The following is a 6,166-nucleotide window of genomic DNA, read 5'->3' as shown; positions in this document are numbered from 1 at the left end:
AGATACCTACTGTATAGGCACTCAGAGACAGCAATGAAGCATTGCCGGCTTATTGTGATGATTACATACTGTATACTGTGTTTGTGTGTGTGTGTGTGTGTGTGTGTGTGTGTGTGTATGTATGTGTGTGTATATATATATATATATATTACTCTGTATATACTGTAATGTATGTACAGTTTAATGTATACAGTAGGTATATAATACAGTATACTGCACATACAGTCTACTGTATATACAGTAATCTGTAAATCAGTAATTTCATTACTGTATCTGATTTCATTATTTTTGGCTCTACACAGGATATCTCCCATGATAAGAGATGTGAATAAAGAAAAGAGAGTGGAACAGGCACGGCGATGGATTGAGAGTGGTGAAACATTTCATGATGTCATTTTCACAGATGAATCGTCTGTTGCCCTTGAGCGGTTCTCCAGAATGTCATTCCGGAAACGTAACCATATCTCATTAAAACCACGCCCAAAGTATCCATTAAAGGCCATGTATGGGGAGGCATAACACGATTAGGAGCTGGTCCCCTATTATTTTTCGAAGGTACAGTACTATACTTTATTCTGTGCCTGTGTTCTGTAAAAATACATGCTGTACTGTAGAGTACATGTAACTGCACAATAAAATGAGTTGCTTATTAATGAACAACATTTTTTTATTTCTGCAGGGATCATGGATAAGAAATTTTTCCAAGAAACAATAGTAGAGGGATGTATGGTGCCATTTGTGAATAAATATTACCCAACTCACCATAGGATATTCCAAGACAATGATCCTAAACACTCCGCCTCAGCCAAATTTATGGAAGAGAAAGGTATGAATTGGGAACGCACACAACCAGAGTGAATATTCTTTCAACAGTGTACAAGTAAAATTTTGGATAGCACTCTAGTACAGTAAATATATTTTTTGGTTTAATAAACAGTACAATACCGTATGTTTAATTTTCTCTATTTAATGTAATTAATTGACTAACTTTTTTTCTATACTCTTTTTTATTTTATTTTATAGATCACCAGACATGAATCCAATTGAATTAGTGTGGGCTCAATTGAAGAGGTACATTAGGAGTGTTGCGAAGCCAACAACAAAACAGCAGCTGTTGGATGGGATAAAGAAATTTTGTCTAGAAGTACTCACACCTGAGCATTGTAATAATTATATAAATCACCTGTATAAAGTATTACCTGTTATAGTCGAAAGAAATGGTCAAGCCACAAATATGTAGTTCTGTACTGTATTTTCTGTTTAAAATTTTAAATTGGTGCATTATTAAAAATGTTTATAAAATTGCCTTTGTCTGATTATTGCATAAACTAATGTAGAATATTATACAGTAGTAATGTTATTGATGTGTATGAACAGTTATTTTGTTTTATAAGTCCTGAATAAGAGTACTGTACATTTTGATCAGTACAGTACATGCAATCGGATGTTGTAATAAATACTTTTTTTTACATTAATATTGATTTTTTTCCCAATAAATATTCCATTATACAGTATGGTACGGTACAGTACATGGGGGTAACTGTACAGTATGATGTGCCGTTATGGGGGAGAAATACTGTATCCACTAAATGTATAGTAAAATGTTTTTTTCTTATTACAAACACACAAATGCATCCCAGATGGAAATCTGCTATACACAGCAGACAGCATATGGTGACAGAACTTACCTACTGTATCCCCACCCATAGTCGTGGCATATTTTAGATTGCCTAATGAGACACTCCTGCAGCATTGCCAATGATTCATGTAAAACCTGTGTGCAAACAGTATCTCTATTGAATGCAAAGTACAGTAAGAGTACAGTATACAGTATTATCAGAGCCATACCTGACCAACATGATGCCCTAGGCTAGATTTTGGCTGATGCCCTCTTGCACAGATGCTAGTTCCGCCTCTAACCCTGCACCCCTTTCCCAGCACCATCACCCATTTTGCCGCTCCTACCCCCTATAATTTAAATAGGAACAATGTGCACATTTAGTGCCAGCCCAAAACAGTGCAAGTTCTTGCTGGGAAGGGGCATGGTAACACAATAATACCCCCAGATGAAATGACACAACACAGTACTGCAACTTTATTCACATTATATCATGCAGTAGTGTCTCTTATTCTCGTTACATCATATGATAGTACCACATTACTCCTAACAGTATTGCCCCTTATTCACATTACACCCCACCACATTGATCTTTATTTACATTAGACCACAGGTTCTCAAACTCAGTCCTCAGGACCCCACACAGTGCATGTTTTGCAGGTCTCACAGAACCTTTTAAAATGTATCAGTGAGTAATTAATACAGTACACCTGTGCACTTGCTTGTTTACCTGCAAAACATGCACTGTGTGGGGTCCTGGGTAACCCGGCCAGGGGTGACTAGTTGGGGATTTAATGCCATGGCCGCAGGGACCAGTATAAAAGTGTCCCCCGGCTGTGGCATTATCTCTCCAGCTAGTGGAGCCCGGTGCTGGTGTTAAAAATACGGGGGACCCTTACGTCTTTTGTCCCCCGTATTTTTTGCACCAGGACCGGACGCAGAGCCCGGTGCTGGTTCTAAAAATACGGGGGATCTCCTGTCAATTTTTTACCCTTATTTTTACAACCAGGACCGACTCAAAGAGCCCGAGGCTGGTTATGCTTAGGAGGGGGGACCCCACGCAATTTTTTTTCATGATTTTAACCCATTCCCATCCCTTCCCACTGAAAACCATGCTCTCTCTATTTTAGTCAGTTCAAAAAAAATATATTCTTTTCAAAAATATATAAATAATACTTGTGTCTCCTAATAGACAAACCAAGTACATATCCCTTCTAATATAAATAGATATGCTATTAGCAATAAAAAAAACACTCCAAAAAAATTTTTTCAATTTTTTTTATTAGATTCCGCCAGCAAAGTGAGGCGAAATTAAATTGACGAAATTACCGTCGAAAAGTACTGTTGTCGAATCAACATTCTTCAATTGAATTGTCAAAAAGCCGCATTTTTACCACTGCAGACATGTCGAATTTTAAAAATGTCGAATTGCAAAAAGTCAAATCTGAAACGTCCGTTTTTTGGTCGAAAAGTACTGTATTGTATTGTCGAATCCAATTCGACATGTTTTTTTTTGTCGAAAAATGCCCGGTTTTTCGACTTTTGCGGCAATTCGACCGCAATTGCATATACTCCCTACCTAGGGGACTTGGCCGCTGACTTACTGTACTGTACCACATCGCTGACTTTAATGAACCAGACTGTTGCTTAAGCTCCTTGTTTTGGGTCTGTATACTGTACATTATACAGCATTTATTATTTGATCATTCTTCGGGACCTCATTGCCTCTGTGTACTGTTATTTTAGCGAGGGGATTGTGACGCTCCTTCAGCATTGCCCCGTAGCCTTCAAGACTACTGCTATCTCTCACTCCATCTCCGAGCGCTGCCTGCCACGTGGTGGGGGTTCAGGGGCGACGGCCATTTTGACAGCGTGCTATGCGATCAAGTCCGGTGTACCGTAATGATAGACCTCGCTTATCCCTATCGCCTCTGTGTATTTTAGCGAGGGGATTGTGATGCTCCTTCAGCATTGCCCCGTAGCCTTCAAGACTACTGCTATCTCTCACTCCATCTCCGAGCGCTCCCTGCCACGTGGTGGGGTGTTCAGGGGCGACGGCCATTTTGACAGTGTGCTATGCGATCAAGTCCGGTGTACCGTAATGTGCATAGACCTTGCTTAATCCTATCGCCCCTATGTATTTTAGCGAGGGGTTTGTGACGCTCCTTCAGCATTGCTCCGTAGTGCGATCAAGTCCGGTGTACCGTAATGTGCATAGACCTCGCTTATTCCTATTGCCCCTATGTATTTTAGTGAGGGGATTGTGACGCACCTTCAGCACTGCCCCGTTGTCCGCAAAATCTATGTCATCACTCGCTCCATAGCTGAGGGCCTCCATGGGGCAAGGAGTCACAGGCAGTAGCCATTTCGATTGAGTCTGCCCTGCTACAGAATTGTATGTGTACCATATGGTGCATAGAACCTTAACAGTACATCTGCTCCTGCAGCTTTGCCCTGGTTTATGTGAATAAAAAAAATTATAAAGTGTCTGGAAAAAACTAACATGCGTTCGTACAGTACAGTACTTTAGGAATCGAACACGGGACTCTGAGTATACTGTAGGAAGCGGAACACTTCACCACTTCGCCGCAGACAGATGAATAAATCCATTAGTTTTGATTAAGCCATAATGGCTATGGGATTAGGATGCTAACATACTGTATAATATTCCTAATATCATTAGGCAATAATGAACTTCTAACACGTCCATTTACGTCAGTGTACACTACTGGTTTTATGTTGCTTTGTCTGCGGGATTCAGCATAACGAGACGCGCTAGTAAAGTAGTTCTTACTATACAGTATACAGTATTTCAGTATTATATTTTACGGGAGCCCACACGCATGCGCAGTGGTGATTGTAAAAAGCGACATCTGGTGGATGATCGCAGGTATTACACGTAAAGGTAACGCCAAACGTCTGTCTCCGTGCGATTAGATAGCCTCTCTGTGACTAGGCGCGCCTCCCTATGCCCCAGTACGCTGCGTATGCTCGATCGGGACAAACACCTCAGCCACTCAAGATAAAGGTGGCTACATCTGTACATTGAATTTGGTGGTGCAGAATTATTTAAAAAACGACAGGGGCGTGCAAGAGATGCTGTCGGTGGCCCGAAGAATTGCAGGCCACTTTCGGCATTCAGCCACCGCGTGCCGAAGACTGGAGCACCAGCAAACAGTCCTGAACCTGCACTGCCATCATCTGAAGCAAGAGGTGGTAACGAGGTGAAATTCAACCCTCTATATGCTGCAGAGGATGGAGGAGCAGCAAAAGGCCATTCAAGCCTATACATCTGCCTACGATATAGGCAAAGGAGGGGGAATGCACCTGACTCAAACGCAGTGGAGAATGATTTCAACATTGTGCAAGGTTCTGCAACCCTTTGAACTTGCCACACGTGAAGTCAGTTCAGACACTGCCAGCCTGAGTCAGGTCATTCCCCTCATCAGACTTTTGCAGAAGAAGCTGGAGACATTGAAGGAGGAGCTAAAACAGAGCGATTCCGCTAGGTATATGGAACTTGTGGATGGAGCCCTTAATTCGCTTAACCAGGATTCACGGGTGGTCAATCTGTTGAAATCAGAGCACTACATTTTGACCACCATGCTCGATCGTAGATTTAAAACCTACTTTGTATCTCTCTTTCCGGCAGACACAAGTCTGCAGAGGTTCAAAGACCTGCTGGTGAGAAAATTCTCAAGTCAAGTGGAACGTGACCCGTCAACAGCTCCTCCTTCACATTCTCCCGCAACTGGGGGTGCGAGGAAAAGGCCAAGAATTCCGAGCCCACCCGCTGGCGGTGATGCAGGGCAGTCTGGAGCGAGTGCTGACATCTGGTCCGGACTGAAGGACCTGCCAGCGATTACTGACATGTCGTCTACTGTCACTGCATATGATTCTGTCACCATTGAAAGAATGGTGGAGGATTATATGAGTGACCGCATCCAAGTAGGCACGTCAGACAGTCCGTACGTATACTGGCAGGAAAAAAGAGGCAATTTGAAGGCCGTTGCACAAACTGGCTTTATTTTACCTAAGTTGCCCCCCCTCCAGTGTGTACTCCGAAAGAGTGTTTAGTGCAGCCGCTTACCTTGTCAGCGTACGAGGTTACTTCCAGAAAATGTGGAGAAGATGATGTTCATCAAAATTAATTATAATCAATTCCTCCGTGGAGACATTCACCAGCAATTGCCTCCAGAATGTACACAGGGACCTGAGATGGTGGATTCCAGTGGGGACGAATTAATAAACTGTGAGGAGGGGGATGTACACAGTGAAAGGGGTGAGGAATCGGACGATGAGAAGGAGGTGGACATCTTGCCTCTGTAGAGCCAGTTTGTGCAAGGAGAGATTGATTGCTTCTTTTTTGGTGGGGGCCCAAACCAACCAGTCATTTCCGTCACAGTTGTGTAGCAGACCCTGTCGCTGAAATGATGGGTTTGTTAAAGTGTGCATGTCCTTTTTAAACAACATAAGGGTGGGTGGGAGGGCCCAAGGACAATTCCATCTTGCAACTCTTTTTTCTTTCATTTTTCTTTGCATCATGTG

This window comes from Pseudophryne corroboree, chromosome 9 (genome assembly GCF_028390025.1).
Source record: "Pseudophryne corroboree isolate aPseCor3 chromosome 9, aPseCor3.hap2, whole genome shotgun sequence".
NCBI lineage: Eukaryota > Metazoa > Chordata > Amphibia > Anura > Myobatrachidae > Pseudophryne > Pseudophryne corroboree.
The sequence above is the reverse complement of the archived record's forward strand: the minus strand, read 5'-3'. Positions refer to the sequence as shown.